Below are 24,994 nucleotides of genomic sequence, written 5' to 3'. Positions count from 1 at the left end.
GAGTTTGGTGGGCTGTGGGGCAGCTGCAGTTAGGAAATACACTATTTTGAATATCACAAATATACACTGTTTTGGATTTCACAAGTTTTAAAATTAGTTATCAACTTGAAAAAGCTACAGGAGATCACAAAAACCAACATTCTTTGGGAGAAAATACATGCAAATGATATGTCAAGAGGTTAATATCCAAGATATATAAATGGTTCAGACAGCTCACAATAAAAACCACAAATCCAGTCAAAAATGCAGAAGACGTGAGCAGACGTTTTCCCAAAAAACACTCAGACGGAAAGGATGCTCCACATTGCTCATCATCAGGGAAATGCAAATCAAAGCCACAATGAGATATCGCCTCACACTGGCCACAATGGCTATTGTCAAAGTCTGTAAATAAATGTTGGAGAGGATGTGAAGGAAAGGAAACCCTTGAATACTGCTGATGGGGATGTAAATCGATGCAACCACTATAGAAAATGATATGATGGATCCTCAAAAAAACTAAAAGCAGAGTTACCATATGATCCAGAATTTCACTCCTTGGTATATATTTAGAAAAAATAAAAACTCTAATTCAAAAAAATACTTGTACCCCAATGTTCAAAGCACTATTAGTGACAATTGTCAAGATACAGAAGTAATGCAAGTGCCCATCAATAGGTGAATGGATAGAGAAGATGGGTATGTACATAATGGAATCCCACTGAGCTGTAGTAATGAATTGAATCTTGCCATTTGAGGCAACTTGGATGGACCTGGAGAGGATTATCCTAAGTGAAATAAGTCAGAGAAACACAAATACTGTATTATGTCACTTATATGTAGAATTAAAAAGTAATACAAATGAATGTATAATGCAAAACAGAAACAGATGCACAGATGTAGAAAGCAAACTAGGGGTTACCAAAGGGAAGAGGGAAAGGAGAGCACATTCAGGGAATAGGATACAAACTATCCTATTAGAGACACAGACTACTGGGTATAAAATAGATAAGGAACAAGAATACGTTATATGGTGCAGTGATTATAGCCATCATCTTGTGATAACTTTTAATTGAACAAAATCTGTAAAGATACTGAATCATTATGTTGTAATGTTATAAATATTATAAATATTTACAATAATAATAATTTGAAATGTAATATAAATCAACTATACTTCAATTTAAAAAAATCAATGTTCCTGTCTTCTACTGAAAAAATTGTATTTCCATCATTTCGAGTGTTAGTCCCACATGGCATCCTGTTATGAGGACTCTGTGGTTGCCTCTCCCTCAGAAGGGATACAGACACACACTCTGCAATCCGCCAGTCTTCACCACTCGTGTTGTTTACACCGTGCCATCTTTATTCACTTGCTCCTTGGAAGAAAAGTTATGACTAGCCTAGACAGCATATTAAAAAGCAAAGACATTACTTTGCCAAGAAAGGTTCATGTAGTCAAAGCTTTGGTTTTTCCAGTGGTCATGTATGGATGTGACAGTTGGACTATAAAGAAAACTGAGTGCCAAAGAACTGATGCTTTTGAACTGTGGTGTTGGAGAAGACTCTTGAGAGTCCCTTGGACTGCAAGGAGATCCAACCAGTCCATCCTATAGGAGATTAGTCCTGGGTATTCATTGGAGGGACTGATGCTAAACCTGAAATTTCAATACCTTTGCGAAGAACTGACTCATTTGAAAAGAACTTGATGCTGGGAATAATTGAAGGCAGGAGGAGAAGGGGATGACAGAGGATGAGATGGTTAGATGGCATCACAGACTCAATGGACGTGAGCTTGAGTAAGCTCTGAGAGTCGGTGACGGACAGGGAAGCCTGGTGTGCTGCAGTCCACGGGTTCACAAAGAGTCAGACATAACTGAGAGGCTGAACTGAACTGAACTAGTCCTGTGGGCATTTGATCCTTTGTCTTCTGTCATAAGCACTGGTTCAGATTAAAGGTGTTTTAGAAGCAACAGGAGCTGCATGAAGTTCACTAATTTTAGCCCTTTGGGACAGACCTCAAAGTAGGCCACCAAGCCTTGTTAATAAAAGTCCCACTGCAGTGAGAGGCTTGATTTTCTAGTAATGGCCCAGGGCCAAGGCTCAGAAATCATCTCATAGCATCTGTAGCTGCTCAGAGCTTAGGTTAGTTCAGAGGTAAGTGGGGCAGATGCATTATCCTTGTTTTACAGATGAAGCAACTGAGGATTAGAGATATTAAATTACTTACCCCAGGCCACTCAGCAAGGTAATAGCAATTCTTTGTGGATCTCAGTGTCCAGATTCTCTTTTCATCATGACCACTCTATGACCTGTTCGTTTGTACATACGTTTGTGTCCGACTTTGTGACCTCATGGACTGTAGCCTGCATGGCCCCTCTGTCCAAGGGATTCTTTAGGCAAAAATACTGGAGTGCGTTGCCGTTTCCTCCTCCAGGGGATCTTCCTGACCCAGGGATAGAACCCATGTCTGTTACGACTCCTGCACTGGCAGACAAATTCTTTACCACTAGTGTCACACGGAAAGCCCTTATGACCTGTGCTGTATTTAACTAATATCTTTCTTTAAATTGAATTTATGCAAAAAGGAATACATTTATATTATAATGGAATATAATTACATTCTATTGTAGTGGAAACTGGTATAATTTGCCAAGGATTGGAAACCTTGAATGTAATATGGATGGACCTTCACGTGTACACATTCTCTAATTTTGTCTCATTTTCCCTTTTCTCCTCTACCCCTCCCCCCAGTATGTTTCTACTTGTAAACAGGAAGAATGGCAAGGCCAGTAGGTGGCAAAACCCCAGGAGAATCGTGGTTCATTACAGGTGGAGATAGGTTTTTTTAGCACATATTTTTAGCAAACGTGTTTTGAAGCATTCCTCTATGGGTCTTCAGAGATGCCCTTTCATTGTGTTGGCAGAATAGTTGCTCCTATGAAACATGTCTGACCAGCAGCATTTCTTCTGAAGACACGTGTGGTGTGAAGATAAGAACAAATGGGTCTGGAGGGAGTCTCATGTCCTGAAAGCAGTCCGTATTTTCTGACCTTTCTGATTCACATGCTGGTAGTTTAACTGAGAAAGAGAGGGAGAAGCGATTTTGAGAAGCTGGGAGCACACACCGAAACCAGTTTTGTGCACCTGCTGTGGCTGCCATTGGGTTGGGTGCTGTGGTCAGTGTAGAGAAAGCAGGTTCTGGGTCTCTGGCTGGGGAGCAGATTCACAGACAGAGACTCAGACTTGCGGTGCTCAGATCTACAGCAGATCAGGGAAGAGAGAGGTTAAGAAAGGTGCTCTGGAAGCAGCATGGCCTATGCAGCCTAGAAAGTTGAATTTAGAGTGGACAGCAGGACCAAAAGCCTGAAGAGTGCATTGGTCAAAAATATTTTGCCTGCACTTGCCAGGACCTGGGCTTGACAGCCTGAGCTGGAGAGCAAGGAGATCGTATTGGTTCACATTAACCGGAAGTCCAGAGTGTGTGGCTTTGGGGCAGCTGGCTCCAGGACCCAGACAGTGTCACCAGGACGCCTTCCTGTTCTGCTTTCCTTCAAATCTTCTTTGCCCCGAGAATGTTCCACCTCCATGGTACCCCTCAGTACCACTCAGCGAAAATGTGCTTTCCTTCCTCATGGTTCCAGAGTTCGAGGGCTGATGTTCATTAACTCTAATGGCCCATTTGGGCCATCTGTCCAGCTTGAACCAGTGGTCTTGGCAGGGAAACATGGTGACTGAATTGACAGTCTGACAGCACCTATTGTGGAGTCCGCAGTGGGTCAGACTCCTCGAGCCTTGTGGGAGGAGCGTGATTCTTCACTGGAGAATCCAATGCCAGAGAAGGGCTGGATTTGCTGGGCCACTGCAGACTATGAGGAGCTCCTTGAAACCTGAAGGAGGGGGTATGAAGGGAAGGTGGACTCATGGCAGAGAGGGGTGGACTGTGAGCTTGGCAGGTAGATGCAGCTGTCAATAAGCTATTCTGGTAAGGCATTAAATTCGTTAGGTGTCATTCTTCACTTTTATTCTCTCCGTGAACATGAAAATGGCCAGGCCTTTTATTGTACCATGCCGGAGTATTGTCCTTTAAGGAGTCTTCATGATGGCCCCCTAAAACCACAGCCACCGTGCCTAGCTGTAGTAACACAAGATCTAGGGCTCTGGGACATGGCCTCCAGGAAAGGCATCTTGAGGTAATATCCTCTATCCCTGTGCTTGGGGCTGAGGCCTATTTTCTCCCAGTCTCACAGGTGTCTGGGCCCCTTAGACAGGAGGAGCCCTAAGCTCACCTGGACTTTCTCTGCACCCACAGCCAGCCTGACTTGCTCCTCCTTTGTAGCGTTTGCCTCTGAAATGCACGTATAATGTCTCCTTGCTGCAGCGGCTGCTGTGCCCTCACTGTGACAGGATTTCTGCTCTCCCGGCTCCCTCGCTCCCCGCATGGAGTTCACTCTGGGCCCATCTCCTTCCTGCAGGAAGCCTTGCTGTCTTGGGGATCAACCCCAGAAGGCTCCAGCTTAGGCGGTGTCCCCAGAGGATTTCCCTGATGACAGCTCCTCCTCTGGGAGCTATCTTTATGGGTCTCCTCCTTTCTGGAGCTCAGCTCTGGGATGGGCACCATGGAGGCAGCTGAGAAGAGAAGGCAAATCCTGTCTCCAAGGACTGTGAGTCTCACCAGGCACCAGCAATGAACCAGGAGATCTGTCAGTGCATTTGCATTGAATTTGAATATATATTTGCATCTGTTTTACCGAGAATGTGAAATTGAATCCCCAGGCAGTTCAAGCTCAACACTTCAAGTCTGTCGCCCTTAAGACTGTGATTTTCTTTTTCTCTTCTCTGCCTTCTCACACACGGCTGCTGACCGAGATTCCCATCATGAAACAAAACGGGGAAGGGAGAGGAAAGACACGAAAGCGCTGAGCGGGCATGAGAGTGAGGAGAAAGAGGGTCACGGTCACCGCTTCTCATCCTGGTGTCCAGCTTGGGGAGCCTGCTGCTTGGGGTGGGGGCTTGGTGCTCTTCAGGCGCTAGGGTCTGTACCATTAACTCAGAGATTAATGGAGTGGTCATTCACTGAGGAGACACCATGCAGCAGACCCTGCCCTCAGGTTTCTCATGGTCTGGTGGGGGAGGTAGACTTCTACATGGAGATGTGGGCTGGTTTGTGTTGGAAATCTCTGCTGGGCCCGGTGGTGGTACAAAGGTGGGAGTGAGTGGTTGGGGAGTAGGGACTGTGAAAACTCCCTGGAGGAGTTGACACTTGAAGTGAGGTTTGAGAGAGCAGAGGGTGTCCTCTTAGGTGGGCAGTGAGGGGAAGAGCATTACTGGGTTGCGGGGCGGTGGGGGGGTGGCTTGAGCAAAAGCCTGGGAGTGTGGAGAGGCTACTGCGTGTGGGCAGGGTGGTGTGGAGTGGGTGAGGCTGAGAGAAAGTGACTGACAGGGCCATATTGCAGGACAGAACCTAAGGGCCTGGAAAGGACCCTCTGAGTGTTGAGGACATGGACAGCAGACCCACTGAAGGGGGCTAAGTAGAGCTGTGATGTGGGCAGATTTGCATGTCAGTTCTTGTTGTCTGAGTCTGTGGGAACCAGCCCATCTCTCCCAGCCCGAAGAGGAGCTTCTCAAGGATGCGAGCTGTGAGCCTCATGTGAAAATTGTCCACCCAACCCTGGCATGTGGGTGCCCCTCAGTGAAAGCAGAGCTACATGCATTCAGTAGCTGACGGGGCGTGCCCAGGAATGAAGGCCATGTGAGCTCTGGATATGGGCAGCTGGCCAGTGGAGAGCTAGCGGTCAGCCCCCTCAGGGCAGGGCCTGATGGAGGCGGGAACTGCCTTCAGCCAGGACACCCTAACGAAGGAGTGGGGGAGGAAGGTGTGCACAGGTGTGTTGAGCAGGTGAACTCTGAGGCCTGAAGACCCAGAGGCGTGGGAGCCCCAAAACGGCAGTGAGTCAGAGCAGCAGAGGCGGTGGGGCTGGGCCCCGGTGAGAACAGCCCCAGAGGGAGTGAGTTAACGGGCGGTCACCACCTTCGCTTCTCTGCCCACTGTGACTCACGAGGCTGAGGGTGGGCTTCCCTCCTCCCACCCCACACCATCCCCAGCCACATATAACCCCAGAGAGGAGCTCAGAGAAGCCAGGCCCAGGTAGTGTCATGGTGCCACCCAGGGAAGCAGGATAAACAAGTGGGCTGACAGCACTTGAATAATGCTTGCATTCTAAGTACAAAATTATGCACAATCTCTGGCCATGGTATACTATTTTTGTTATATTCATCTATCACTGTAAATTGCCTGCTATTATTGCCAGAAATTTGCTTTGGTAATTCGGGGTGTTGGGCCTCATGTGAAAGGATGGAGCAAAATAAGTGATAAGCAGAAATAACTGGTGGGCTCTGCTTTACCAAACAAACAAACAAAAAAGTCCCCCAGTACAGAAACAGAGGCGGGGACAAGCAGTGCGCGAGGGCCTCCGCTTTCTGCGTGTGGCAGTCCCATGGGTTCCTATTTACAGTGTTCGCGTATCAGAGTCCAGAGGTAAGAGGAAAACAAGAATTCATTGGCTTCAAGGAGGAGTTTCCCGAGTGTCTTTTGTGGACCTGCAGTTCCAGGGTGGGATACTTTTGAACACATTGTCTGCCCCCCTTTCTTCACTTGGAGGCCCACAGCGAGGCAGCGCGGTGTGCGGGTGACTTCACTTCCCAGCCAGGAGACTGCTGCAGCCTCACTGGGCTCGTGCGCAGGAAGGTCCTGCGCTTGGCACAATGCTTTGCTGTTGTCTTCTTGCAATTTTTCATAATCTTTGAACCAGGGGCCTGGTGTTTTCATTCTGCACCAAGCCCCAGAAATTGCATAGCTACTCATGAGCGCATTGAAGGCTCTAATGTTCTATAGTAAAGAAACCTGTTTAATTTTGCTTAACACATCATTTCCCAAAGTTGTTTGAATTTGAAACATTATTTTAGAAGACTATCTATTAACAACCTATGTAATTTGTATCTCTTAGAAGACACTTCATAAAGGTTCACCCTAAAGCAAGAAACAGGCTCTTGCAGAGAAAGTGGCTCTGTGTGAATGGGCATTTGTGCATATGGGGAGACGTAATTTTCTAAAGTTGAAAACCTCCAGTTCTTCTAGGAACACTGATTGATGGGAACCAGGGCTCCCATGAGTATGGGGCTCAGGGAGCTGAGCAGTCAGCAAAGCTGACCAATAATCAGATCCCCAGCTACATTTTCATCATTGCTCTTCATCACTGCCACACAGGTTCCCGTGAACTGTGGCCACTGCAAATGTAGAGAAGAGAGTCAAAGTGGTCATTTGGCGTCTTGTGGTCAAATAAAATGTGAATGCTTGATTTACTTCCACAGTTCTGTTTTTTTTTTTCCCGCTATTGAGCCACTTTTTTTTTCCATTGGTTATTCAGGCAGCCTCTAGCCACCCCTCAGACAGGAGGGCAGCTCTGCTCCATCATTAGCATGTGGGATCCCACTCAGGAGCATCAGGGTGCCCGTCTGGCTGGCGGTTGGTGGGATGTGCCATTTGGGGCCTGTTCACACTACTGCTTCAGGTTCTATTCACCTGGAAACCCTAAGTCAGCTCCCCTCGCCAGCCTGTGGACCAGAGCTATTTGTCTGCCACCAGTTACGATTCTTCAGCCATGGACTCTGACAGAGCTGGGCCTGCCTGCTATCCGTAGGGCACTCCCTGAGTGCCTAGCCAGAGACCACCACACGTAGGACCAAGGCCTCCACAGGGGCCATCTGACCCCAGGGCAAGCATGCTCATTTCACCAGGGCAGCCTGGAAGACAACCTGTGTCCTCATCCTCATCCAGCTCCTTCTTGCCTCCACATTGCCTTACACAAATCACACCATTTCACCATCACATCACATCACGTCAACATTTACAAAATGAAACCTATACTCCACAAGGGGACATTCAGACCTACTGGCGATCCAGGCACACTCTGTTTTTCCAATCCCATTTTCCGTGGTTCATCACCTACCCTGTAAATTAATGGCATGCTGTTCAGTCTCACTTCTGTGTTCCTTCTCTTTACAACTGATGCCGTGCCCACCACTTGAAATGAATCTCTCCTCCACTTCCCTCTCTATTTGTGCCCCAAGGGCTAGCCTAGTTCAAAAGCTCCCTTTCTTGACCTCCTAGCTCACAATTCAATCTGTTATACTCCTCTGGCACTGTCTGAGTTTGAATTCTCAGAAAAGTAGATCCTGGAGTAAGGACTTGAGTGCAGGTAGTTAGTTCAGAGCTGATCCCAGAAAGTGGGGAAATAAGATGGGGAAGGGAGAAAAGTCAGTGGAGTGTGTGTTGAGGACACTTTGTCTCTGTGGGCACCTGGGCTTAGCCCTTTGGGCCCACTGAGAAACCCATGCAGAATATGCCTCAAAACCATCTCACTGGAATAGCAGAAGTTCCCCAGTGACTGGGGGCTGCCCTAGTGATGGGGGAGACCCCACACTTGACCTGGGACCCTATCAAGCACAGAGCGTCAGCCACTGCAACTGTGCTGAAACCCAACAGGCAAGGGGATGCGCAGTGCCTCCTAGCAGTGTGACAGGCTCTCTGTGAGAAGGACGTTTCTTCTCCTGAACTCCTGGAGATGGAAGCCTGCTCCGACTCCTCCCTGTATCTCCCAGTCCCACCACCAGCAGGCCCCCAGTGGGCATCACCATGTTGATACATTGGAAGAATAACATCAAATGCACTTCTGTCCACTCTGCCTAATAGGCTTTGCTCCCCTGAGCTGCCTGGCCCAGCATTTTCCAGCTGCCTACATTGTTCCTTGTGTCTTCTTTTAATTGCCCCCTCGCTCTCATGCAGAGACCACCACCAGTATCTCTTCTCTGGCATGCTCCTGCACTGCATTGCTGCTACAGGTCTTGTTTTGCTTCTTTCAAAAAGGACTGGGTGAAGCGTGGATATATTTTTTAACAGACATGGAAAACCCGCTCGGCAGAAATATGGGTCAAAAATCAATCAGGGGAGAGGGGAGAGGGATACACACGACAAATCCTTGAGCTGAATTTTTTACCTGCTGTCTTGTCGTTATACATGAGGTCCCAGCCTAATAGTCACGGTGAAGGACACATGGGTGAGTGGTGTACATCTCCTGCAGAGAAGGGAGCAAACAAGCTCATCTAGCGTTACTGACTTTGGGCCGCCAGTGAGCCAGAGCCTGGGGCCTAAAGGAAGGGCCATTGGTTTGCAAAAGAGAGAAGTCTATTCTAATTATTATGATGATATTAATCAAATTAAAACACTGAATTACTGTTGGCTAGAAACGTTTCTGCAGACCCTAAGCTGATACAGGCCAGCCACTGTGTATTTCTGGTCATTTTAGCCTAGGAACAGAAGTATTAAATTCCCACCGGAGCTGTGTTGGCAAAATGGAGACTGAAACAGGGTGGAATGAGAGACTGGAAAGGGAGCAGTGGGAACGGCGGCGAACTGGAGCTCAGAGTGGCAGCTCCGGCAGCCACAGCTGTCCTGTGGGGGTGCGGGTGCAGTGAGGTTAGATTACATTAAAAAAATGCAGCATTGGAACTCCAGATGTGTGTGACACCTTCCCGTTTGCAGACATTAGTAACTAATTGAAAATGTTACTGAGTGAATCAGCTCATTGGCTTGTGCTCCACCAGAGGGCAGGGACTGAGCTCAGAATGAAGAGGTCCCTCAAGGAGGGGACAGGGTCTCAGGCCTTCACTCCCAGAGTCCGAATCCTCCAGTGACTTTTGGGCAACTGCCAGACTCCTACAGGAAAGGGGACTGATTTACTCAGGGCCTACTCTGCAAACCAGGACTAGAGCTGCTCCCTGGATTTTGCTCCCCTTGGGGCATCAGGTAAGACCTGGTTATGCCAGTATCTCTCACGCAGGTGTGCCTGTCTCTGGGGTCCTCTCCTCCCCCCTCACTCAGCATGTGAGCCCATGATGGCAAAGACATTTCCTTGTTTACCACCTGGCACTGAATAGGTGCTTAATAAACAGTTGCTGAATTTAAAGATGAAATACTCTCTCTGTCCCCACATCACTCCACGCTGGACAGGGAGTTTTCTGAAGTCAGTGCTCTAAGATGAGTTGAATTAGTGGAGAAGTTTTTGTTTGGATAAAAAAAGGAGGTGTCTTAGGGATGCCTGGGAGGGAGCCCCAGGAGGAGGGAATTGAGCCCCAGAGCCTTCCACGTGCACCATCAAATCTACAAATCTTTGCAAAAATCGCCATCCGTTCCCCAAGATCTGTTTGTGCAGTTTTCTGGGGGTGATAATTGTCACCTTGCTGTGGAGGTGATGTCTATGGCTAATGGACTCCAGTGTTATTACAGTCATTCCTACTATGTAGCCTAATTTCCCCAGCTCCTCCCGCACTGCCTGCTCCCAGCACATACACCTAAAGTGGCTACAGAGTGCTGTCTCCTTCAGGCCTCTTGATTAATTCTTTGCAGGTATAAATTGACAATTATTATGCCTCCCATTAGTCATCTCTCCTCTGGGCTGTACAAATTTAGTTCTCCTGATAGCAATGAATCATGGGACAAAGTGTTCATTTGCATTATGTGCCAGCTCTTTCAATCAAACTCTGTTTTTATAACACTTCATTGCAAGTCTCCTTAACATCTCTCTGTTCGGAACGTTAAATTCAAGGCTCTTACAACAAGGAGCCTGTCGCCCCTCTCTCTCCCTCCCTCCAGGCCCAGGTCTCTGGTACCTGGTGTGGGCGCGGGGCTGGCTCCCCTTCTCCTGCACAGGAGCCAAAGTGGGGCAGCAGATCAAGACTCACGAGAGAGCTGACAAAAAATTGATAATAACGAGCCAATCTACATGGAAGAGACTCATTACCTAGCTTAGTTACCAATACGTTAGGTTGCTGGATTTCTGCCAATAGACTGGATCTCTTGTAGCGAGCAATTTTTCACCAGCTTGTAGTGAATCTCTTCAGCTTAAAAATACTTCAGGGAAATCACCTTTACAGTAAAAAGAGAGGAACGAGTCTGCAGTTGTGCATGTGTGAGGGGCATATTGGTGGTGCCGAAAGCATCACAGACATTTTCACCATTTCTTACCTTTTAGTGTCTCACAGCTGTGAGACATGGTTGTGGTTGCTTTCCAATCCCTGCACCAAATAACTGCTTAATTTTCAAATTCAACCATCTCAGGCAAAATAATAACTCACGTGGAGGTGAAACGTTCATGATTCGGGGTCTGTGATGCAATGTCCAACTCTTGGAATCCAAAAAGACATGTAAATTGGGCAAGGAGGGAAGAGAGAATAATTAATTTTGATTCAAATGGGAAAAAATGATCACTGTAAGCCTTTGGTTTTCATTATTTGGAAATTTCCATCAGAAGGTATTTTAGTCCTCTCGGGTTGCTGTAACCAGGTACCATATTCTGAGTGGCTTATAAACAACAAAAATTTATTCCTTACAGTTCTAGAGGCTGGAAGTTGGAGATGAGGGTGCCAGCGTGAGGTTCTGGTGAGGACCTGCTTCCTGGCTCGTAGACGGTTCATGCGTCCTCCCATGTTGGAAGGGGTGCGGGATCTCTCTGGGGTCACTTTTATGGGATCACTAATCCTATTTATGAAAGCAGAGCCTGTCAAAAGCCCCAACTCTTAGTATATCACCTTTGGGAATGGCATTGCAACATATGAAGTCTGAATATGAAGACATTCAGTCTACGGTAGAAGGTTTGGATGTTGGCTTTGCACGGCATGGACTAGGCATTGCATTCAGCTTTCCACTTTGTCTCATTGTGCATGCACACAATTTCAAGGAGCCAGGATCAAAGTACTGTGGTGCCAGTCTGCAGAGCAAGTCCAGATGAGAGCTGCCTGTTCTCATGTGGGTGGCATGCCCAACCCTCCCACCCATCCCCAAAGAAGCAGTGTTTTGCAGACAGAACTTTGGAACGCATCAGAGAGAGACAGATACGCACTGACTGAAACCGGGATCTTGTTCATGTGCTGAAGCAAGTTCAGACCACGTGCGGAGTGTCGTGGATGGTGTATTGTCTAGAAATAGGCCCTGCAACTTTCCTTTGTGAATAAGACCAGTGTCAGGTGGGCACTTAGCTTTTCCTCCTATTGGGGCTACAGCTCCTGCTACAGATGTCGATCTGAACTGAAGGGATGGGCACCATGGCAGGTGCAGCTGGGACCTCTTTGGATTGTCTGTGGCTCCCATCAGCTGCTCTCCACTGAAGATGCTTGAAACAGCCTGCCTTTCACTGCGGGTTTCTGTACATATTGTCTCCTACCCTAGGCCGTCTGCTCCTTAGAGATGGGTGCCCTTTCAGTTGTCCATCCCCCGTCTGCACCTGACTGGAATGGAACCAGTGTTCTAGTCACCTGGTGACTCAAATTTCGCTGTGTGTGGTTGGAGCCTCTTGATTCTGGCTTCTCCCAGGTTTGCCCCTTCTTTTGCAGCACCTGTAGCAAATGACTGAACGTCTCTATTCTTCAGTTTCTTTATTCATAAGCTGAAAGCAATCACACCTTCCTTCCTGTTGGCACAGATAGCAGGAGGTGACACGCCATAAACCTGGGCACAGTGCCAGCCCCTTGGCAGGCACCCAATGCATATTAGCTACTGTGTTATTGAATTGCCCAAACTCTGCCCCAAGGTCAGGGATGGAAGCCGGATTCTGGCTGGGGAAGCTGGTGGGGGCTTGCTGGGCTGCCTCTGCTGTGTGTTCTCGTGACGAATTATCTGCTAGAGGAGCCACGAGTGATGGTCAAAGTGGCATCTGTCAGAAGTAGGAGAAGCTCCACTCAAGACCAAAGGGTTGGTCTTTGTCAGAAAGACCCCGAGGCAGTGCTACTTTGGGCCACAGCACCTAAGGGAAGAGCAGGCGAGAAGCCTCGCGTGCCTGGGCACCTGGGACAAGGTTGACAGCCCTGACACTTGGGTTTCAGTAGGGCACATAGGGCGAAAGGCACTGACGGAGCAGCAGCTTGGCCTGACCGGTGGAAGCCAGTGACCTGCTGGTCGCTCCGTCCCTTACAGGCAGTGTTGCTGCTTGGCAGCAATCAGGACACGTGCCATGTCTCAGCCGGTGGGCAAACCCTCTTCTGCCTTCGGCTCTGGCTCTGGGCCATGTGCCACCTCACGCAAGTAACCTGCCCTTTCCAGGCTCAGCTTCCCTATCTGTGAAATGGGAATGAAAACTGCCGCCTCATAGAACTCTTCCAAATCCTGAACCACAGGGCCCAAAGGGGCTGCCAGAGTCCCACTCATGCTGGCTGCCTGCCCTCCCGTGGGTGCTCCACCCTCTGTACTTGGCTTTCTCGTCATCCGCAGACACTCAGAGGTTCTGAAGCTAACAGTGTGAGAAGCACTTAGAGCAGTCTCTGGTTCATAGTCAGTCATCAGTAAAGGAGCTTCCATTATTTTCTTTAAAACCCTGTCCACCCCAGCCTGGAGGTTAGGCAATCTGGTGAGCTGCTGAGGCACTGGGGAAATCAAGCCCGAGCTCCGTCATGCTGAGATCTATGCAGATGCACTGTCCTTTGAAGCTGGAAGCCAGATGCTCCTCATGGTCAGAATGCTCACGTGATGGAATCCTTGGGTTTCGGTCTGGATGCAGGTTGGGCTTAAGACCCAGTAAGGGAAAGACCCTCGGCCTCTCCCTGAAGAGCATTGGGTCCTGGAGTACCGCTCCCACTGGTGCATAGACAGGTTCTAAGTGGGGCTGCTGCTTGGCTGGGCTCAGCTGAGTAGTGGAGCTGGGATTATGACGCGACTCTGTAAACCCACAGTTGGCCTTTGTGATGTGTCTGCCCAGATCCTGGCTGCAGAAGTGGTTTTCCCTTCGCTGAGCAGAGCGCCTCTTGCCATCTCACCCAGTCTTCCGGTGAAGGGCCAGGTGTCTCTAAGCCATCCTTGAAAGCTCACTGTGCCTCCTGCTTTTACCTCTCAGGGGCTCATTCTCAAGTCAGCACAAAGCTTAGTGACCTGGCCCTCCATGCAGGCGTCTGAGTCAGGCCCCTCACCCCCCTACAGAAACATGAAATGCAAATCCGCTCAACCAGCAGACAGACTCTAGAGGCCTTCCTCACAAGCATGAAGAGTTCTTGAGTTCAGGCTCCCTCTGCACAACAGTGGATGAGCTTTCATCCCCATAGTGTGAGGCTGGAAACAACTCAACACATCTGCAGTAACATTAGGGTTTAGGGCAACCCCACAAGGGATGGTTTGTATGAGGACTTTTTATATGGCAACTTGGAGCGTCTAGTTTATGGTTTTAGATTTAACAACCCAGCTACAAGTGGGAGAGTTTGGGCTAAATCCTGACAGATCATCTAAACATCTATACATTTAGCAGGCTGGAGAACATGTAGCAGATAAATACATTTAATTTTTCATCTTAAAAAGTTCTCCCCTCTGCTCCCTCTGAAACTTTCCGTTTCTTCAGAATTGGGCTCAGGCCTCCGTGGTATGTAATTTCTAACCCTAGGAAGGCATCTAAGCTCCTGCGGTCAGCATTTTTCAGCATCTGCGGCTTACAAGGGACTGGGCTTGGGTTCCCCTTGTCTCAGGTATGAATAAAATCACAGTTTGAAAGGGAGAGAAACTGAAAAAGTTTCATTGTAGCATTATTCATAAGAGCTAAGATATGGAAGAAAACCTATGTGTCAGTGGATGAATGGATCAAGACGTGATGTACATACACAATGGAATATTATTCAAGCATTAGAAAAAAGAAAATCCTGCCATTTGTGACAACATGGATGGAACTTCAGAGTATGATTTTAAGTGAAACAAGTCAGAGAAAGACAAAAGCACTCACCTGTATAATAGGTAAAAATTTAAACTCACAAAAAGAGAGTAGAACGGGGCTTGCCAGGGTTTGGCTGGGAAGAGGTGGTGGTGTGTGTATGATTGTGTAGACCTTGGTTAAAGGGTGCAAACTTCCAGTTTTAAGATGGATAAGTTCTGAGGATCTAATATGCAGCTCGGTAATTATAGCTAATAATGCTATGTTATACATACTTGAAAGTTGCTGAGAGAGTAGATCTTAAATGTTCTTACCACAAAAAGGAAATGGTAATTATGTGACATGAAGGAGGTGTCAGCTAAGGCTTTGATAATCACTTTGCAACACATAAGTATATCAAATCAATACTACACAATGTATGTCAATTATATCTCAATAAAGTTAGGAAACAGAAATCCTTGATGAAGTGATAAAAGTATTAATGTTAATTTTTTTAAAAGAAAGAGAAAAAGTTTGAAGTTGCTGATGGCCCTCTAGGAGGTGTTGCCTCTTTAGAGAGGAAATGCTGAAGGAGGGGAGACAGAGATTGATGAAGATGTTCTTTCTTCTATAGTGCAGTGATCTTGGCCCTAATGCAGAATTTTCCTCTTGACAACTGAAGAAAAATGCACAACCTAAAAGTTCTGGGTTTAGTTTTATTCAGTGAGGACTTACTGAGTGAGGACTTTAGCCTAGGAGACAGCCTCTCAGACGGCTCTAAGAAACTGCTCAGTTCAGTTCAGTTCAGTTGTTCAGTCTCCCAGTCACGCCTGACTTTTTGTGACCCCATGGGGTGCAGCATGCCAGGCCTCCCTGTCCATCACCAACTTCTGGAGTTTGCTGATGCCATCCAACCATCTCATCCTCTATCATCCCCTTCTCCTCCTGCCTTCAATGTTACCCAGCATCAGGGTCTTTTCCAATGAGTCAGTTCTTCGCATCAGGTGGCCAAAGTATTGGAGCTTCAGCTTCAGCAAACTGCTCCCAAGAGGTAAAGGAGAAGCCAGGATGTAGAGGAATTTTTTGCTGGAAAACAAAACCCCAAACCATGTAGTCAAACATAAAAAGATTACTGTTAATAGCAACAAACAAACAAACAAGCAAAAAGCAACAAGAAAATAAAATCAGACATTTCAAGTGAATGATTTTAGTGCTTTTCTATGTATGGGATCAGTGGGTAAAGAATCCGCCTGCAATGCTGGAGATGCAGAGATGTGGATTTGATCCCAGGGTCAAGAAGATCCCCTGGAGGGGGTCATGGCAATCCACTCCAGTATTCTTGCCTGGAAAATTCTATGGACAGAAGAGCCTGGTGGGCTATGGCCTATAGGGTCACAAAGAGACAGAACTGAAGCGACGGAGCACGCATGGATGCATGAATGGGAAGATGTGTCAATAAGAGTCTGGGCTCTTTGAAATTATTTCTTAGGTATATACCTTAACTATCTAGGGCCAGTATCCGAAGCACAAAATATGCCCCATTTCCCTCCTTCCTGAGTTCTCCCTCCGGGCGCACCACGATGGGGTTAATGAGTTCTCGGCTGCAGTGGCCGAGGGCTTGATCCTTGCAGGGCTGGAAAGGCAGGCAGCATTCCCTCCACGCCCCCAGCCCCCTTGCTTCCCAGAATCTGGGTCTCTCCATCTGCACCACCATCTCCAGTGCCCCCTATGCCAACTCTGTCTAGAGAGGCAACTTTGGGGACCACAGTCTGTCTATGGCCACTCCTGGGGCCTCCTATGGGGGAATCAGGGGTGGTCAGCAAGGGGACTCTGGTAAAGGAGTCCCAGGAGGTCAACCTCAAGGAGCAAAGCAGAGAGGGGATGCTGGATTCAGGAGGAAGGAGCAAATAAGATGACCATCACAGTTCCCACGGTAGAACCATTAGCCCCCTCAGTTTCTCCCGACACAACAGAGCTCCTCAACATCCCAACAGGAAACAGGCTCTGGGGAGTGTGCAACAGACAAATACACTTAATTTGTCCTACACAGAAGGAGCTGGGTGCCCCTCCTTCCATCTCCTCTGAGTTCCCTGGGACCTGGCAAGGCGCCGAGCAGTGTGCTCTAGGATCCAAGAATTCTGACATTAATCTAAATTAGTGGTTCCGTGTCCCTGTCATCCTGAACCTTTTGGCAGAACCACACATTTACTTGATTCAGAAGGTGAGAGAGTAAGAGCTGCTAAGGAAAGTAGTTTGGACACATGTAGGAAAATTGGCACTTTTCCTCCTGAAATCTACTTGCTCTAAGGCTACAGACAGGTTGTATATGTAGCTAATTAAGCAAGAAGTGTGCAAGGATCAGAAACAAAGGCCATTGCATGACTCTGTGGCCACACCTCACCCCTGGCCTTGTGCAAGAAGGACTCTCTCTGACGCATTGGGATATTGGAGCAAACTGAGCTTTCTCTGTCACTGAAACTCCCTTGAGGATTGGAGGGTGGTGCTCCCCAGGAGCTGGAGCTGAAAGCCCGTCCCCACGAAGAAGGGCCCACTGGCCTTTGCTCTGACCTCCAGGGCCAACCCTGGTGGCTCTTTGGGTGTATTTCCCGATGTTTACTGCAGACATCTGTCACTCCAAGGGAGACTATTTAAATACAACATGTCACCTTAAACTGTTTGCTAATTGAGCAGTGCTGTGGGATTTCTTGATGATCAGTGCCACATGCAAGTGCTTATTTAGAGAGATCCACATAAGGACATTTTCCAGAAAGGCTGATTAGTCCATTCTAGTCACCGTTTTCAGAATTAAGATAGTCACCTGCAAAATTGTAGGAAGAAAATAATTTTCAACAAATTAGTTTAAAAAAACAAGAAGAATGAGTTGTTCATGGAAAACTGTTTTCCTTCATCTCACTCTGACAACAGAGAGGTCTGGAGCCTGGACACTCTCCTATCACAGCGGCCTTCCCAGGCCTGCGCAATGCTGAGCTTTCAAGACGGTGATCAGCTGAGGTCATCTTGATGAGACAGATCATCAGCTTACTTCTTGGTGAGTGAAACTCCTTGTTTTTAAAAGATTACAGGCTTCATCCTCTTTCTCGCCATCCTGTCTCTGAGAACTGATGCTCTGCCTGCAGTGACTGAGAGTGAAGTAGGGAAGTGCATTGCATCTGTCTGGTCCTTGGGAAAATCAGTCTCTTAAGGGAGAGATGCCTGTTCATACCTGCAGTGGGGCTCAAAGACAGAGGAGTTGCCAGCCTTTAGGAGTTCTGTTGAGCCCCTCATTCATGGGGACCAGGGTACAGGCTACCCTAGCACCGGCCAGCTTGGTTGAACCTTCCCCACTCCACCCGGCCAGACAGAGTCCCAAGAGAGCAGGGGCTGGAGCTCAGAGGAGCCGGGAATGAAGCACCCGGAATGAAGCACCCAGGAGACATTCCTCACGTGGGTTGCTCCAAAAGTTGCCTTGATGATGGGGAGCTTGGTCACTGACAGGAGACTGGAGAGAGCGTGTTGGGAGAGTTTAAGTTTGGAGGCCAGACAGGGGGTTTGCTGGCGAATGACTAGCCAGCTGATTCTTGTGAATCTGTGTAGGGAAGTTACCAGAGGTTGGCAAAGCAGCTTGGGGGTATTCAAGGACATCATCCTCTTGACCTTGGGAGACCACTAGGGGCTGTGAGCAGGGCATGGCCTGAGGAAATATAGGCTGCCTCTTGATGGTGAATCGTCTAATTCCTTTTGGAGGTTGACCCCAAACAGATACTGCAATTCCATCAGCAATTGTGAGGGGGGAGCCAGGCTAGCCTCCCAAAAGTGTGCCTGCAACCACCTGCAATTCCTGTGCAACCAGCCCAGTCCTGAAATGAGACTCAGCTTCTCCAAGTCCAATTGCCCTTGGACTCTGCTTGTTTCATACTGGGAAAGAGTGTTTTTGGTTGCACCCCCAACCTTGAGCTAGCTATTTAATTTCACTGAGCTGCAGGTTTCCTCCTGGAAGTGGGACTAATGATCCCTCCTTGCAGGGTTAAGAGGGTAGTGGAGGGGTACAGTGCAAGGCACGTAGTAAGTTTTCAATTGGATACCAGACCTTTGCTTACTTGACCCGTTCAAATCAAGACTATTCATTGTTTGACTTTAACTGATTCAGCAAACCATTCAAAACGCCTCACTTCAATTAAAAAAACAAAACAAAACAAAACAAAACAGGTAATTGCCCGCCTAAGTAGTTGCATTAGCCTGTTATTCTGTCATTTTCCCCCAATAAACAGATTGCCTTCCTCTCTCTTTCCTTTCTGTGTATGGATCTGGAGGATTTGAAATGTGCAAAGCAACTGGATCGGTCAGTTATTGATCAAGAATGATTTATGACCCCTTCAGGTAAAAAGCTCCCCATAAACACAATTTAGTAGCTGCCACCATCAGCCTCTTTGCAGCTCAGAGATGCAGGTCTCAGGACTCCTGCAGGGAGATAACCCATAGTGAGTATTAGCGAACAGATCGCTTTATTTAGCAGCACTTCAGTAGTGTTGGGGGGGGGGGGTCCCCACTCTAACCTGTGTGAGAACAGCAGTGATCTCCCAGACTCAGGAAGCCATGCACAGACTGTGTGATGGCAGGAGGGGGGTGGCCTGGATGTGTTCCAGGTCTGTCCCTTGCTGATATATGTTACTCGTGTCCTCTTGGAATCAATTTTGTGTCTGTTAAATTGATTTATGCTACTCTCTCCTTCCTTCTAGGGCTTTTGCATCCCTGGAGATAAGAATGGATACAGAAGCCTTTCTGCAATGCTGAGCCCATAGGACAGCATGCTTTCCCCTGCCCCCCAAGTGCTCTGAAAGAGACCTTATTGCTCTTGGACATTGGGGCAGCTTTCAGACAGCCCTTTGTGCTTCCTAATTCTTTCTCCTAGTGCTCTCCACATTCCACAAAACATACACACAAACACGCACGCCAATCACACAACTCCATCTGTAAGTCAGTGTCAGATTCATGTTTCTAAAGCAGAGTTCTGATCAAGCCTTCCTCTCACTCCATAACCTTCAAGGCTTCCTATGCTTCTAGGACCAAGTCCAGGCTCTCCAGCTGGGCATATAGACCTTTCAAAACTGTCTTAGCTTCCCTGTTAGAGTGCATCTTGCCTGTGTCCTACCTCTGCGTGTCTTGGTCTCACAGCAATGCCTCACGCCTCCTCACTGTGCCCTTCCATTTGCTCCTGGCTCCCTTCTCCCCCGGTTCTGGGCTCTCTAAGGTCAGCACTCAGCACAGGCCCTTGTGTTTCCACTTCCTGAAAACCACTGCTATTATCTTCTGTGCAGTGCCCAGACAGAATTGATGAATTAAGAGAAATCCAACTGAATTGAAAGTAAAGTTTCTGTCCTCCATGCAACTCAGATGAGGATATTTAACCACAGTTCTACCGTCAAGGAAGCATGTGGCTTGGCCACGGGTGTGATAGGTGATTTCAGAAAGATCACTGTGACCTGGGGATGCAGCTGGCTCTTCCCTGCCTGCGGAAGGGTGGTGGAGCTGGCCTGGGGTTCTCCCAGACTTCACTTCTGCGTCGCACGAGTCCTCTGTGGTCTGCCCCCAGTGGGCACGTCATGCTCCCACCTGCTCAGTGCCCATTTCTCCTCTTTTCAGTGGCTTTTCCTAGAGTCACATGCCTGTCATTCTCAGGTCAGGTGGCTGGGAGGGACTGACCCCTGACAGAGATTCTCTCCTTGACCCAACTCCAGTCAGGCTCCACTGAACACTCTTCTCAACTAGGCCGACTTTTAGGCTTCTGTGTTCACCTTTGTACTGTTCAATTTTAGCAGAAGTCCTGCCTAGCTTTCCCACAATCCTCTGCCCTTGATATCTGATCAGGTTCCTCATCTCCTGCCCCGCCCAGTGTGTCTGGCCACCTGGCCTGCCTTCAGCAAGATTCCTGTTAGGTTGCTTTAGCCCCCGTTTCCCTCACCTCTGATGTTTCCTCTTAGTAGTTTTCCATCCACGGACCCTACCTGCTCCTTGACTATAAATTCCCATTTTACCCAGTTGCTTTTGAAGTTGAGACCAATATCTCTCCCCTACTGCAAAACCCCATTTCAATAGTGTAGGTGTTACAGAGAAACCCAGGAAGAGGGCGAGGTTACCCAAGGTCACTGCACAAGAGGCTAAACTCAGCCTCTCATCAGGTCTTCTAACTCCCAGGCCTTGTTATTGAGACGAAGCCTCTTCACAGTTTCTTTTGGAAAAAGACAATTCGCTAACGTTGGAATTTCAGGCCCCTGACTCTCAAGGAGAATAGCTTTATTCCCAGCGGGTCCTGGGGACAGCATAGCCATGGCATTCACCTCGGGTAGAGCTGTGGCCAGGGCTTCTTGCTCTGGGAGATGAGCCCCTCACAGTCCTCTGCTAAGGACTGTTCCTTTTTCCTGAAAAGAGCTTACCGCCCCCTTACAATATCCCCGTCCTGGAGACAAGGCTCTTTCAATATCCCCCACTGGAGATTGTAGGAGGTTGTTCTCATGCAAACAATGGTCACCTTAGGAGCCCTGTCTCGGCTGCCTCACTCCCAGCAGTTGTGTCATTGTCATTATGGGACCTGCAGGTGCCACCTGGGGAATCTCATTGTCTTTGCCAGTAAATGAGATTCACTACGGAAGCTGCTGGGCAATGGGGAGGAGCAGGTTTGAGGTTTCCCCTCTTTTCTGAGCACAGACTTGATCAAAATTGCAGCAGGGTCTCTGACATTCACTTTTAAAGCCTCCGTTGGCTGATGCCTTAGTGTTCAGCCATCCTGTTCCCCCCTGCTCCAAACTCTCACTTGCATCTGGGCTGGTAATAAGAGAAAAGTCTCCTCTGGGGAGGTGAGGGAGTCCTTCATCTGGGATAATGTGGAGAGAATCATTATAGACTGTGGTTCTCAGAAACACAAATGTATCTACCAATTGTGAAGAATGTATGGGAAGTAAGTGATATCCTCAACCTTTATTTGTCCTTCCTATTTTCATTCCCAACTTCTGTGCAGGTTCCTGAAGGGGCGAGAAGGGATGTCACGGACATGATTGGTGGCTTTTGTGTCCATGCATCCAGTGATTGCAGATGAGTTGAGCTGGATCCCACACTGGACACCAGGGGAGGAGTGAGCAGAATAAAGTGGCCATCACCACTGGTGTGGACATGACTGTGGAACGGCTTCGCTTTATCATGAAACTGTGTGGTTGATTACATGGTGCATGGTTAGGTTCTGTAGAAGCAGAGCCAAGATGGGAATTCTTGTGGGGGGATTTTTTGAGGGACTGCTCTCAGAAGAAACCTGACAGGGTGAGGGAAGCAGGACAGGGCGAAAGCCAGGCTATGATGCGGGCTCAGCTGTAGTCACGACATGTCTGGTCTTATGGGGCACTCAGGAGGGTGAATGGCTCCACGGAGTTTTGTGCACCTGTCAGGGGGCTGGGTTTAGTAGCCCCCTATCTTTGGCTCCTGTGAACTACCCTGGGGGTGGCCCACATCTCATAGACATCTCAGGGCAGGTGGGTTCTCTGGAAAAGGGGTAGCTGGGAGTCCTCAGCAGCTCTGACCACAGCAGCCAGCAGCTGGGGACCACACCAGGCCTGAACAGAGGAGCGGAGTGGGACCCACAGCATCTATGGCAGTGGGATTCAGAGCCAGACTGCCTGCGCTGGAATGCTCCCCTTCTAAGTCACGGGATCTTAACATCTCTGTGCTCAGTTTCCTCATCTGGAAAATGGGTCATGATTGTAATGCCTCCCTCAGAGGGTTCAAGGCAGCGGCACATGGTGAAGGCTCAGTGGAGGGGGCTGTGATGAATGCATTTAACGGACAGGAGCTTCCTCAGGGGCAAGGTGTTCCCCGCCCCACTGCAGTGCCCTCCTGCCTTCCTGCAGTGCAGGAGCCTTAGCCCTGAGACAGGAACCCTCCCTCTCCAGCTCAGCAGCCTCAGGACAGGGGAGGGCTCAGAGGAGGACAGGCTCAGCTCTTGGGGGGAGACAGATGCAGAGGAGCTTACATTCCAAGCAGTCCCTTCACACTCTCCTGAGGCTCTGGGAGAGAGAGGCTGCTTGACAACTGGATTTTTTATGCTCTTCCAAACGAGCCTATAAAAATTCAGCCCATTTGGTTTGCATACAGAAGCTTTGCATTAAAAAATCTTTGAGTTATTTGCTCCTTTCTCCCTTATCAGGGAGAAGTTATTTCAAAGGAAAAGGGTGCAGGGAGCAGGGCCATGCATATGTCAGCCTTATTTCCCTGTGGGTTTGTAACCCTGGGGGACTTTGCTTAAGCCCACATGACATTTGTTACGTTGCTAGTACTTTCTTACCCAGAGGGGCTCAGTCCTCACTGGCACATTTTCCTTTTTATCTTTCTGAGAGGGAGGAATGAGCGCTATGAAAGCAGGGGGAGGGAGGTGGGGAGAGGGCAAGTATTTGCATTGTTTCTCTGCTTCTCTTCCCAGGCTCCTTCCCCTCTACCCTGCCAGCCCCCTGGAGGCTGCGCTTGCTCAGGGGCTCTAAGGAGAGTTCTGCAGGTTGCAGAGAAGGAGGACTATGCCCTCCTGCAGCCCTGGCCCCAGGGAGGGCATGTTTGCACGCGGCACATGCACACCTGCTCTCTGGGCCTGGTCTGTGCACTGCACAATCACCACATCTGTTCTTTCATTCCTTTATGCAAGCACTGCTGAAGAGTGCTGTCAACACGCAGCATCTTGGGGCTCCTGCTGCAGGTTCTGCCTTGGCTAAGTCAGACAGGATGCCTGCCTCCCCTCACAGAGCTCACCCTCTCCTGGGTGGTGTGTATGTTACCAGAAGGGGCACCCCTTCCAGGGCCCGAGAATAGGCTCTTGTCTAACACTTGAAAACGAAGTGTCTGAGGAAACACACATGCTGACAAAGCAAAAGGCTACTGGAAAGGGGGGCTTGAGTGGAGAGCAGAAGGGTAAGGCCCAGGAGAACTGCTCTGCCGTGTGACTTGCTTCCCAGGTGGCGCTTTGGTAAAGAACCCACCTACAAAATGCAGGAGACGTAAGAACCACGGGCTCGATCCCTGAGTCGGGAAGATCCTCTGGAGGAGGACATGGCAAACCACTCCAATATTCTCACCTAGAGAATTCCTTGGACAGAGAAGCCTGGCAGGCTACAGTCCATAAGGTCTCAAAGAGCTGGACACGACTGAGGCGGATTAGCACGCACATACATGACTTGCCGTCTCAGGTTTTACGGTAACGGGGTTACTTTTCAGGTTGCTTCTGGCCAATCATTTCGCTTGTGCCCATATTTAGTCTGACTCAGGTTCCTTCCTGGCAGCAGGTGCAATTCAGCCAAAAGGGGTTCTAGAGCAAGGGTTTCTGCGAGGATGACCAGCTGTATTATGGGTTGGTGTCCCCTCCGTCCTGTTGGCCCCTCTCAAATTCTTCCAGTTGGGGGCAGCTTATTAATTCCCTGTTCCTTATCAGGACCTTCCATGTGAGACACCTCATGCAAGTGGTTATTACTGTGCATGGCCAGGAAAGGCAGTTTCCCGCAATGGTTCCCTAAAATGTACAGTCAGTGAAGTCAGTGCTGGGGGCAGAAGGGTGGGGCGAGGCTGGGGCGGGGCTCCTAAAGATGAAGACACCTGAGCTGGCTGCTGACCGAAGCTGGAGCGTGAAAACGGGGGCGGGGCTTCCAGCTGAGCGCGGGTGGGGCACGTGAGGAGCGGCTTGGGTCAGCGCGCCTGGGGGTCAGGCGCCACAGGGATGCAGCTGGGGGTGATGAGGGATGGAATGGAAGAGGGAGCAGAAGACAGTCCTATGAGCCCTGCTAGGGATGGTGCCCTTTGTCCTGGTGAAGGGCATGTGGGTGAAAGAGAGAGCTGTGTGGCGCACAGTGGAGATGAAATGGATAGGCAAAGCCTGGGGGAAGGGCCTGCCGAGGTGACGGCAGTTATCTAAGGGAAAGGCAGAGAAGATGCCAAACAGAAGAAACCTACCTGACAGATTAGGCGAAGGGAGAGTGAAGGGTAGGCGATAACTGAGCTTTCTGGCTTAAATGATGCGGAAGGTGGGGACACCATCTGAATCAGACATGCCAGGTAGAAAAACGCTGTGTGTCTCTAAGCAAGTATTTGTTAAATGCACAAACATATACTGTAAAGATAGATGCCCCTCCCATTAATCTGGAAAGTCAATGTAACTGATAAAAAAATCAATACAAAATTTTACGTGGTTTGTTAAAATCACTTCCAAAATCGACTTGGAAGAATTAAAGTCCAAGAATAATCATGATAAATCTAAAAATGAAGAGAAAAGGAGTGGT

This window comes from Muntiacus reevesi, chromosome 2, assembly GCF_963930625.1.
Source record: "Muntiacus reevesi chromosome 2, mMunRee1.1, whole genome shotgun sequence".
Lineage (NCBI taxonomy): Eukaryota > Metazoa > Chordata > Mammalia > Artiodactyla > Cervidae > Muntiacus > Muntiacus reevesi.
Note: the sequence above shows the minus strand (reverse complement) of the source record.